This window comes from Fulmarus glacialis, unplaced genomic scaffold (assembly GCF_000690835.1).
Source record: "Fulmarus glacialis isolate BGI_N327 unplaced genomic scaffold, ASM69083v1 scaffold2692, whole genome shotgun sequence".
NCBI classification, from domain to species: domain Eukaryota; kingdom Metazoa; phylum Chordata; class Aves; order Procellariiformes; family Procellariidae; genus Fulmarus; species Fulmarus glacialis.
This window is the reverse complement of record NW_009195755.1, coordinates 39,167-52,831: the sequence shown is the minus strand read 5'-3', so window position 1 is coordinate 52,831 and position 13,665 is coordinate 39,167.

Below are 13,665 nucleotides of genomic sequence, written 5' to 3'. Positions count from 1 at the left end.
TTCTACTCTTTTTTCAACATAAAGAGCCAAGAAAACCAAGAAAATTTTGCATAATTTCTTGAAAATAATCATGGAGTCAAATATGCACGAATTGTGTCAGGCTTCAGAAGAGCCAAGTGAAGCAGCAGGCTGTGGTTGTGGCTCAGGCAGTTTGAACTGATCTGAAGCTCAGCTGACACAGTCCTGCCCTCTGCCCTGCCCCAGCCCAACGCTTACTGTGCTGGCTGATAATGATCTTAACATTCTCCTGCTCTCCTGTCTGTCTCTCCTGCTGTTTATCTCATTTTATACTTAGTATTTTAACTCTTTAAATGCTCTAAAATAGAAAAGGCAGAAAAGGTGGAAGGAAACCTACAAGTCCTGGATTTTCATCATTATTCTTATCCTTGTTACCTCACTATAGACCATTATGTGAGCAATTTTCCTGAGGTTTCAGGATCTGGCTATCGGCAACATAATCACTTTAAATGTAAGTAATTAAGTTTAGACGTAGCAACTTATATCATATCATAGATATGATAATTCTTATCAAAATTCAGCATTACATGATGTTAACAGAATGAGTGGACACCAGACACATTTGGTGTGGGGGCTGTAGAAATGCAATGTGGTTTTTAACGTCTTCATCAAAATTCTGCTTGACATTGAGATATGGACTACTTTAGAGAATTTGAAAAAAGATCATAATAGTTATATGGTTATAAAACCAGAACGCACATTAAGAAAGCCAGTTTACTATTTTGATGGAGTGCATATTGTATCAATAAATGTGTGGAACAGTTAGCCTCTAAAACCCATCATACAAAAAACCAATGGTAGTTCTGAGGCAGAACTTGTCGAAGAGATGTATTGGCTGATCTCCTAGTTAAAAAGAGCACACATACAAGTAACAAAGACAGGCAACAGGACATCACTGTAAACTGTGTAAGTAAACTGAATAAGAATCTTTGTGTATTAAGGCACAAAGGCCGGCACTTAGTGTAATAAAGAATGGAGATGAATTTTTAATCTTTTCCTTTTGTGCTTTCCTTTTCTAGGTTGCTCTCTTTTCACCTTCTTTTCATTTCAACAGGCCTTTTGCTCCCCATCTACATATGACATAATAGTTTAAAGATTAAACAAAAAACTTTATAAAACAAAATCCCCATAATCACATCAAATAATTTACCAGAATTTCTTAAGTAATTACTAGATATTAATAGTTATTTTAGCTGCATTTTCACATCTCATTTATTTGCTTTTTTATCTGAGATGAAATGCTGTATAAAGAATAGGGTGGAGTTGCATTTCTATTTTGTTTCATTATGTTCCGTATCTCTCTATCTTCTCTATGCTGGATTTTGAATGAGAACACAGCATGCTCCAACTAAGATTTAAAATCTAATGCATGATCTTTTTTCAAGCTTCTGATACAGACTGAGCATTTGAAATTCCTGTCAGAGAAGAATTCATTCACTCTCTCCCTAATCTGCTTTATCTGCCTCCTTCCAACTAATAGAAACATAGAAACATCTTTTCAATAACATAAGCAAACAGTAGTATATCTATATATGCAGATATACAAATATATTATACATTTATGTAAGGATGCTCCTAATCCATAGAAAGCAGAACTATTCAATAAGAAGCTTTGTTTTTCACATTGTCACTATTATGACTATAACTGCATTTTAAAACAGTAGTGCCTAACTTTTTGATCAGTCAGGCTAAACTTTTTCGTCCAACAGCAGAAAAGGGCCATAGATCACAGGACTGGATGTAGTGTGACTGTGAGTAAATAAACTGGTCCGTTTCAGTTGCTATTTCCTGGAAACATCATCTTTCTTTCAGAGTTGCTCTTCAGACACAGGCACATTTTTTGACCACAGTTGTCTTGCTGTCCAGTCTCAGGAGTGCACACGGAAGACAGTATCTGGGAAAGGATTGCTGTCACCAGAGCAACTCATGCAGCCTATTTTTGGCCATTATCTTTCTTGTAGGCTGCTTATAGCAGTGCTGCAGTCCGAATGGTTTCTGATGGCAGCACCAGCAGCAGCCTTCCCTACCATTTTTTGGCAGCTCCTCCTCCAATCCCTTGTCACACAACGGGACATGGAATCATCTTGAAGCAGAAAAACAGTCTTTGAGATGCAAGGGCTCTGCAAGTAATTCAGCCCAGAGTTCTGTTCTGAAACGCTTCCAAGAAAGAGAGTCACAGGGAGTGAGCTGCACGATGAAGTGTCCTGGTAGATCACTAACAGCCCATCAGCCCATGCTGAGCTCCCCTTTTTTATAGAAATTGAGGCTTTTGTTCTGAATCTCTTAGAAATAGTGGAATAAATATTCTTCCTTGTTAACTACAAGAAACTGAAATTCCCTTTTTCATAATGCAGTTAATTAGATTTTAGACAGAAAATGCTGCTTAAAAAAGAGCAAGAAAAAAGGAATCAAACTGCTTACTAATCTTAGATGTCTCTTATTTTACCCAAATTATTGTTCTTAAATGGTTTTTAATTTGGAACTCCTCCTGCTCTGTACAAGGACTTTGTAAATGCAGACAAAGTATCCTCATGGACTGGATTCTTCCTGTTGTAGCATATATTTGTAGCAGTGATAACAACTACATCACAGTTCTTTTCAGTCCAGTAATTTGTTTTTATCTCAACATTTTATTACAAGGATAAACCTGTACCTTCACAGTACTACAACAACATTATAATGAATTATTTTAGGAAAAGGAGGTTAGGACAAGAAATCAATTTTATAACAAGCTCAAGAGAATAGCAACGGTGAGTGTAAGCTTCATTAAAAGCATTTTAAATGTACTTTTAAGTCAATTCTGGTATCTCTACCAACAGATGTCACTGTTACACAAATTTGTGTTAGTGTTTCTTTGCACAATCGATATTACATGATCTAGTCTTTAAAGCATTTTCTTTCAACCATTCCATCCTTTCCATGTTTCTTTCCTCTTCTACTACATTATGTTCCCTTCTCCCTCCAATCTGAAAACTACTGCCAAAACGTGTCTATCTGTAGGCTGGTTACTGCTCATCCCAGGAGCGTATGAGTATTTGCAGCTAGATTAGGCTGGGCCGTGTTGAGCAAGTGTCTCACATTGTGATTAACTCAGGTTGCCATCTGAAGCTTCAGTGTCTTGTATCCCAGGGAGTTTAGAAACCTTCCTGTCAAGCTCCTGGCCAGTCTGACTCCAGTGCCAGTTCAGCTGCTCCAAAACTCTGAGAAGCAACAGCATGGCTCCCAGCAGTCCTGGGCTGTGCACATGCACGCACACACACACGCACGTGTGCGCGGGCACATACACTCACTCACATGGGCACACACACTGCTTGCTGACTTGAATCTTCCTGATACCTATTTTTATCGTCGTCATCTCCTAGTTGCTAGCTCCTGCAATCCATTTCCACGAAAACAACTAATTTAAACTAAACACCGATCATGATTTTAGAAATGACACGTCATGTATCTTAATCTATTTATATAATTTTAAACATTTTCTGTATGTATTGCTCTCAGGCTTAGCTGCACATAGGCATATGGACTCACAAACCATCTGGAAAACTGTATCCCATCCAAAACTTCGCAGTTTGTCAGATATTTTGGACCATGGTTTTAGACATACCAGAAATAAATGTATACCAGAAATGTAACTGTATATAATAAGTGCTGTTAAAACCCAATATAGCATGAATAGAGTCCTACTCACATTCGGTTCCAGGCTCAAATGCAACACATTTCTGTTGATCTTCTCTTTCTCACTTGAATGAGCAAATGGGTTTGAGTGCCCCAATCTGCAATCCAAAACCCAAGTATCTTCATCTCTGTTTGCCACATCCAAATTAGTCAGCCGTTCAGTGAAGTCATCCTTTAAAGCATTTTTTAAGTGAAACAAAATTAAACGAAATGAAACGAAATGAAATAATTGTATGCATCTGCAGATAATCCCTGCATATAGAAAGTTCTATATCTTTTTAAAATTCTGGTATACACTACCAACATATGCACTTACAGTTCTGTTTGTTCAAAACAAAACAGAATGGCATAAATGGGGTACATACTTTGTTTTCACTGAGAAAAAATGTCGTTGTACTTAAATTTTGTGGGACAGATCTAGCCAAGAAAGTGGGCTGCTTGTCTTTCCCCCATACACAGACACGCACTGTATGTAAGGTGCTTGAGTTTTCACCTCCTCTGCCAAGGCACTCTTACTTGCCCTCCTGAATGTGCTTGTTACACACACATATTCCAGAGGTGGATCTGAAGTACAAAACTAAGCTAAGGAAGCTCAACAGACTGATCAGACAAACTTTCTGACATTGGCTAAACACAGCCTTAGTGGGGACCATGCCAATCCACATTAGATCCTTAACACCAAATGCATAAAAAGCAGTCTCTTTCAAACAGAAGTGATATTTAACACTTTACCTTGCTCCAGTAATCTTAAACATAGTATCAATCTAGTTTTGGAATGGTTTAGTTACAAACAAACAGGTGTGGATTTAGTGGGAGAGGTAAGAGCAAAATCTGACAGCCAAGAGTACACACCTCAGTGTCACGCACTACAACCACCCAGCACTCTCCCTCCCGTTTGCAGCATTGCTGATTTACTGGTCCCCCAAAACAATAAGAAGTCTTTTTCTGCGTGATAGCCTCTAATTCAGCAATGAGAAAACCAATGAATTCCACGAAGTCAGTGTGTTCTCTGAAGTGTAATGTGTGACATGATATAAGATATATACACCTCTTTTTATATTCCCTAGGATATATACCCTCTTTCATATACACATACACATCCAGCTTGGAACATTCTAGTGGAAAATTCAGATACTAGCACAATTCCTGGCTGCTACATATGGTAGCTTAGCATTATGCAAGTAACTGCACTTACAATTTTGTAATTTATTTTTAATTTTTTGCATTTTCCCTGATCTTAAAAGACCATGTTAAAAAAGAGGCACTAGGATCAGAATCTGTAAGCCTGTTTGCTTAAATATAGGCTGATTTTCAAACTTTCTGAAAGCTTATATCTCCAACTAATTTAGGCTGTATCAATAAGCATAGTAAAGTAAAATACTTGGTATGTGGCCAACAATCCAAAGTACAAATCAGTTATTATTGTGTGAATAAACTCATCTTTCTTCTTATTCACACAAAATCTCAAAATGAGATCCTATCAATAGACAGCATTTCTGCAAAAACAGTATTACACATACCTTACACTTTTTGAAATTATGCACTGCATATAATATGAAACTGTATTAAGATATTCAAACACAAGACAGCATATTTTAGGACATACTCAAGTCCAGACGTGCCATCTTTAAGATCACATTTTTACACATTTGATAAACTATTTTCGTTGTTGGCCCTTACGTCATTATATAAGTCATTCTGATATTTAGAAAACTTTAAGTTCAGAAATAAAAATATTATGCTTTGTGGTATAATAAACTGAATAAAATGTATCAGTTGAATTTTGACCTCATCTTTATTGCTCCGTACAATTAGCCCAGTTACCTCTGGCCACTCTACTTTACATGATTATAACATGTGGAAAATACAAGGAAAGTTCCAGGTGACTGGGGAGGAAAAAGTAAAAATCACCATTTTTAAGGTAATTGGACATTATTTGTATCATGCTAGCAAACCTATCATGCCAGCTTTTAGCCTTTCTCCTGATTTCTGTCACATACCAATGCTACAGTTTTTGTGTATCTACTAACTTTACATTGCAAAAAAAATTGGAATCTTGTCATAACCTATAAAAACCATACATGCTTCCATAAAACAACGTAGCATTAAAACAACATTAAAATGCAAATATACATAGTAAAAGACAGGAAATACTACCATTTTTAATTCAATGCTCTTTGGGAATTCATTTTGGTTTTGTAATTACCTATTCACCGGTTGCCCACCCCGCTCAGCATTACCTCCAGTACTTCAAAGCTTGACTACAGTTGCATTCTGCAGTCAGTTTGAATCAATTATTTTTATCTATGTGCCCTCTGTTTCGAGATGTCTATTCTAGGTCAGCTAGTGCTAAAGAGAAAATTCCTAGGTAGCAGTGAATTTTACCCATAATGTGATTACTCTAATAATTTTCATCGATTCATAAGTGATACAGAGCTGTAGCAAGAGGCCACATTCAGAATTCCTTCTTGCAGCAGCTGGTATTTCCCATAATTAACTGTGGCACAGCTAAGAATGGTCAGTCCTGCCAAATGCTTTCTGGGCTACTAGAAAAATGAGTACCTCCCTCAGCTGCAGAGATTCAGTTTTTGTCCGAATTTAATTTTATGCACCATCATATTAATTTATGGTATTTTTTGCTGTTGGCAGACTGCTCCCAAGTCTGTTACCAAGCCTCTATTCTCCACCTTCTATTCCAACTATTACTTAATGTTCTGTTATCTATGGGTTTACCCTGCTAGCTGATGACCCCATTCTTCCCTGAACCAGTTCTCACCTGTACACACCATTACCATACACCATTTCTATGCTAAGGGAGCCATCCGCCTCAGCAGACAGTGGAAAATGAAAGAACTTCAACTATCTCTCTAACTATTCTATTTTAAGGAAATTCTTAAATACTTGGCCATATCTTTCCCTTACGTTCACCATCCTGTCAGCTCCGACAGATGGATTTTACTGCTACTTACACTTATCCAGGAAACAATTCTTTTTTAAACTGGCAACCCAGTGTAATTCACCAAGAGGAAATTTAGATTGTTTCTATAATTTCAGAGACTGTGGTTGAATTAGGTTTATTTGCTACACAAATTTATAATGGATGTTTTAAAATATCTGAGCGTGTGTTTAACAAAAAAGGTCATATATATTTTATGCACGTATATGCAAACACATGTATATATCCATTCAGTCATAGGCTAAATTTAGGAAGTTTTGAAATGCGTATGCTTATCCTTTAGCCAACTTAACTGATTTGACATCTTTTTTTTTTTTTTTTTTTTTGCCTCTGAAAAAAAAGCTTCCAAGAGAGTCCAATTGCTACTCAAACTGTCTTCCAGGTGTTAGAGTTTATACCAATTAGGTAGCGCCTCCTATGAACACTGCACGTAGAAAGAAGACTGCCCAAATACAGATTTGCTGCCATCTACTGTCCCAAGGGAATGGAAGACAGAGCAAAGTAAATGCAGCAAGACTGAGGACTTAATGCTTCCTTGGCATTTTTTACCACGCAGACTTTGCGAGTGTAAGTAAACAACTTTTTTATCTTGTCAAATTTACAGGTAAGACAAATGAGGCACTGAAACCTCAGGGATAGACACGGTCATATCATCAGACTGCGATAATAAATAGTACATCCAGGATGTCCTAAACCCTCTAGTACTATGCTGAACCTACATAGTTATAAAGTAATTACACCTGTCTTTTTTTGTACAAATGACACATTCTTGTAATACTTTAAACACAATCTCTTAAATTAGCAAATAGACGTATTAGATAACAAGTAATACATCGCTATTAAATTACCATTGTGGAATCCACAGTTCTACAGTTTCTACAGGACATAGTATGTTTTCTCTGGCTAGTCTCTCTATACAAAGCCTGTTTGTACTTTCTTAGCTGTCTTGGAAAAAGAACTTGGGGAAAAAAAATCAGCTTCTCAAACTTTTTTTTTGTTAGTCCAAGGAATTAGGATGAGTCATAGTATCCATTCCTTGTAGGAACATGGTTTGCTTAACCACAACACGCTTAAGTCTGAGACCAATGTTTACACTGTGTCTTTTTAGCTTTTGTTTCCTGATCACTGGTCATTCCATATATTAATCTTTTAATCACACTCCATTCTTTCTAGATGGCTTTGTTATATCACACATGATAAAAATATAATGGTTACTCTTTTTGTATGGTGATTCCTATGTAATGTACAATTCTATTGCCTATTTGATTAAATGTTATAAACACTCTTATATGTGAAGCATGAATAAAGAAAGCCTTATGTTAATTAGATACTTGTGTTCACTGCTTGCCTCTTGGAAGGAGTGAAAAGAACGTAAATAAAATAAAATTTTAGTCTTTGTACACCATTTGAGAACGAGTCTCAGAATGCCAAGTTTTGTGGACAGGTAAGGTTTTGGGGGTCTTAAATTTTAGAAACAAACAAACAAAATAAGTAACCAAGTAGATTTATTCAGCAAGTGAATAAACCACAAAACTGAAACAGTCTAAGTGGCAAAGTTGCTTATGTCAAGGCACTGTTTTGACAGCAGAGCTGAGCACTCTGAACATCAGAACTACATTTAGAGCACTTACGGTATTACTAACTGACAATTATATTACTGTAGGGATTTACCTGTTGCAAGATCTCTACATCAGCAAGTCACAGCACATTAAACAATCTTTTGTATACTTCCTTGCCCAAATAGATTAAGCTTGACCAATGTTACTGAAAGCATTGGTGGAACGTGAGGGTAACCTCAGCTGAAAAGTCAACATAATTTTTAAAAATAAGGAAATCCAAAATATGCAGATCCTAACAAAACTATTTTTTGCTGTGTGCACCTCAAATTTTATGATCCATCCCTCTTGCCCAATCTTTTTCTTTCTAAATCAAGAACCAAGCAGTAAATGCTTCCTGATTTTTCCTGTTTAAAATTTCTCTTTTCTTTTTGTTTCTACAGACACCAATTTAATAAATCTCAATTTAAAAATAGCATTGGAAGTAGTCTGAGCATTTTCAGATTCTGTAGGTAGATGATATTGCACAGTTCCATGCACATGCCATCTGTGGTATCTCAGATCTGTTAGTACATAAAGACATTAATTCTGTATAAGCATATAAATTCGGCAGCCAATATTCCCATGTATGTAGCTGACACAAAGGACAATAAGATTTGCTTTTCTGGAGTTAAACTCTGTTTTGAAGTTAAAGAAATATGAATAAGTAGGGAGAAAAATAAGAAAAGCTGAAAGGGATTTAAAAAATCTAGATGGAGCCCTCCTCCTTCCCTCTTAATTTTCCAGATTTCCTTTATGTGAAGGAAGAAAATAGAAGGAACCTGTTTCCTCTGCTACAGACTCAAGAGAAGACTGAAAAGAAATCTTAGTACCAATACAGTTCTTTCTATTGCATTGGATAGAATGTAAAGCAGTATGTAGCTTTCTGCACAGAAAAGTGAACATTGTGCACTAGGTAGACTAATAAATCCTCTTAACATTAAGAAAATCTGTAGTTAAGTGCAAGACTAGAGAAACTGGAGAAAGATGCTAAATGCTGTCTTTGGGAATGAAGACATATGTGACTTTTGGTCATCTTTCCCCCTATTTCCTATATTTCTATTTAATCTGTATTGGAGCATGAGGTGATTCATACTATAAGCAGTTTAGCAAAATCCTTGCTGAAGATTGCCTGTGTTTTCACTGCACATTTAAGGAATGTTTTTTGCACGATGACAAATTGTGGATATTAAAAAGCAAATGTTAGGCCTGCTACTTGCTATACTGCTCTAAACAAAGAAGCCTGAATGGCACAGTGCTGAGAACAATTTTAAAATCAAATCCCTGAAAGCAATGAGTGTAGGAACAAAGCTCTGGAGCAGCAGCACCCTGCAGTGGCAGTTGAGGACTGTGGTCCTTGTAATGCTCAGAGAGCTAGAAGCTCCTGAAGTATCAATATCCAAAACAATAAACAATTTATAGTCTTTTGGCTGTGTCCTATTTCTCCCTGCAAACACAAATACAATTTAGTACTGCTAATAATGGGGAAAAATGTTTAAGTGGCTTCAAATCCATCCAATTATTAATGGAGAAATCTATTGCCAGGCAATATTAAGACCTCCCTCTCTAGCTAGCAAATAAAGATTAGTCTGTTATTAAGTGCAAACTCAAAGTAGGATATCTTCCCACAGGAGGAGATAAATTGTACATAGCCTTGACATGAACCTCTAACATTACAAAAAGAAAAACAATAAAAAACAGTGAAGATAAAGCTCTCTGGTGTAGAAAATTTGAGTGTATAACCACTAAATATAGAAATGTGGAGGAAATCCAAAATATTTATTTTCTTGCGAAAAACATTTGTGCAACTTCTCAATGCAGAATGCATCAACTGCAAGAGCATGTGATACAACTCAAAGCTTTTCAAAAAATGCTTCAGAATGGTCACAAACCTAAGAAAGATTAGCAACATCTATCAAATCCTATAAATTACTCATATAGATTTCATTTTTTTGTATTAAAATAACTTTCCATTTAGACTGTTGACATTGAATTTGATTTATAATTTTTTTTTTTGTTAAGGGTTTACATTTACAGTAATTTATATACTTTATACTGCTTTTTTCCTCTACCTCAATCTATTTATTCTACACAAAAAAAACCCTAATAGCAAAAAAGAGAATACTTATCACTAACTTAGTGTAAAAGAACTAGTATAATTTGGACTAGGGAAAAAAAAAAAAAGAGCAAGATCATGAGCAGAAAGATGAGAGAACCATACTCAAGTTTCAATGCTGTGCAACTATCCAACAAGTGCTCAAGAAACCTCAGGAACAGGAACTCTAGTAACAAGTACAGAATGTATTTGCTGAATTCGGATACAGTTCTGCAACCTACTGAGTAGTTTGACCCTATTCAAACACTCTTTAGCACGTACTGGAATTTAACAAGTTTAGTTACACTGAGGAAACAACGAGCAGGACCTGCCTTGTCACTTTCCAGCCAAATCTTGCTTTCAGATGCAAGCTGGATGCCCTCCAAGTGTTCACAACTGGCATCATAAGCACAGAAATAAAGATACAAAAAAACCCAAGAGGACATAAAGCAGGAAGCAGTTGGCACTTCGGTGCAAATTCTGAATCTCTCACTATTCCCAAAGGAGTTTCATGTGTCCACAGCCAAACCCCACAATCAATGTTCAGGCCAAGGTTCTGAGCTGCAATGCCAGGAACTTTTAGCAAAAGGCTCATTTTTAATGCCAAAGAATTTCAGTGCTCACAGTAACTTCCAGATTGGGATAATACCCAAAGTAATCTACTTAAATATCCAATCAGCATATATTAATTATACAACATTTCCCAAGTTAGCAATTTGTGGACATACAAAAATTACATACTACACAAGGCTTTGAAATATCTGAAAATTCACATACGCTTTTGGTGTTAAGCATATGCTAAATGTCTTATGGGGTTCTAAAATAGATAATGATCATTTTCCAAAACCAGGTTGCAACTGGTTTTTTCATTACCTGAAGTAATTTCTATACAATCATAGTAGATACCATAGTTGTTATAGATTACACTCAAAGCAACTACTGAAAACTGAAGCATTCCTGATACCGTAATTGCTGTCTACTACTTGAGGAGTGTTTCTCTGGGTCTTTTTACAACCGGTTTTCTGATCTGTGGCCTTAGCCAGTGAGCTAAAATAATGTGGAGGAGGAGACTGATGTTTAAATTCTTTATTCCCTGTTTTGTTTAGCAAGATTTGACCTTGCAAGCAATAGTCTTTGAAAAGATTAGAAACCTGTGGCTAGTGCAATAAGGACAATAAAGAAGTATATAGAAAATCCAGACAAAAAGCTACACAGCTGAAAGCTTTTAGGCAGCAAGCTAGGAATAGAGGCTACAAGACCACAATGTCAGCAGGTTAAGTAAATTTAATAAGCTATTTAATGGCTTAAAGTGTTTACATTACTTTTCTCATGTGTTTTTTAGAATATTTCCCCTTACCCACTGGCTCTCACTCTTCTGTTGACTATCAGAAAGACAAAGTCACCACAGACAAGATTTGGTTTGGGCATTAGATAAGTGAAAAAGCACGACACATGTAATAAGATTGATTTTAAATAATCTACGTCTTTTACAATACAATTTTAAATGTTGAAAACTACTAAAATAAGCTCTAACATTGATGAATCTATTTGCAGAGGTCACTTAGGTCACTTCTACATTACACAAATGTTATTATATAAAGATTTTTAGTACAAGTATTAAGATTGGAATTAATGAAGTATGGAAAGAAATGTGTAAAAGCACCAGAAGCAACAATTAAAAGAATAGCCTGTATAGGTAACCAGGGACACTACTTATAGCAACAAAACTAATTAACACCGAGTGCATTATTTACATCTAGACCATAGATTCATCAGTGGAAAACTGCACTCTGACAATAGGAGGAGGATGGCAAGAGGGTTACACCACATGGCCTGTGCTGTTCCTCCTCATCAAATAACACCACATTGCATGTGACATTCTTTTGCCTGTTATCCAACGGGAAGACACACGATAGCCCGAAAGATACTGAAAATCAGGAAACAAAGACAATGGGCAGCAACCTTGCTTAACATCCATTGCAGACAAAATACACAAGATTTTGTGGCAAAAGGATCACACCACTCACTGTTGATTCTTACAGGTAAAAAAAAGTCTTTTTTATCCTAAGGGGATCCCCCCTTAGGGGATAAAAAACCTGTTTTGTCACCAGTCTAGAAGAACCCAAGAGATGTAGTGAGGATTTGATAGCTGGTGTCTCTTGTTCTCTATAACGTCATTAGCAATGCTGGCCAGACTGCTTTAACATACACCTTATCTTGAGAGAGAGTGACAACATGCTGTGAGTAGGCAGAATCAATTTAGGGAATCCACTTACACAGAGATCTGTGAGATCATTTTCTTCTGTAAGGTCCCACAGAAAGTTTTGTTACACTAATTTTCTACATCCACTGGAAGGATGTCTGACAGTGGCATCAAAACTACTAATATAATAGTACTACTAACAAATAGTACTACTAGTACTAACTAACTACTAACAAATAGTACTACTAGTACAGCTATTCAATGCAGCCCTGCATTCTGTTTAACAAGCCCTGCATAGCTGTACTCTAGTACATAGCTATAATATATAGGTATACTAGTTTCAGACATAAACTAGTATCTCATCCTGATTCTGGACCAAGTCATGCAGGCGCACCAGCTGAACTCCACATCAGTTGGATATTTCTGCGCTGTTACACGGTGTCAATCTATCCTCTGGGAGTTAATTGCGAAGCTATTAATTCAAGAATGAGCTTAAGCACTGGCTCCTTTTCTTGGTTACCTTTCCTTACTTCTACTCCAGCTCTTGTCTTTCATTTAAAGAAAGGTCACAGCTTCTTGTACACTGCCTAGGGCTGTGGTGGTGGGAAGAAACAGCACAGGTTGGATGGAGCATGGCCTCTGCAGGTTAGTATTTTGCAAAAAATGCTAAGAATAAGATTCAATGACATGTGCAAATGATTTTTCTCTTTGAAACCCCATTACTTAGCCACATTTGACGGAAAGATAAAAATATATTCCTGACAAAAATTATCTTCCAGAAAAATTTAATAGCTTCCTTCAAATATTTTTTTATTATAACAAGTTTTTTCGTTTTAAAACAACATTTTTCTCCAACCTGTTTCTCACAAGTAGGTAAACAATTTCAGCTGACATTTTAAAAACCTCAATTTACGATAAGCACATGAGATGTATAATTTTATCAGAAATTACTGAAGTTTGATGAATTCATAAGAACCAAAAGCATAAGTGACAGGCAGCAGTAACAGCTCTGACTGTAGTCTATAACAATACTTAATGCTTATTAAATAACAAAATACCATCTTATACGCCTTCATCCCAATGCATAACCTGTCCTATCCCTAGCACAGACAGTCCCAAATTC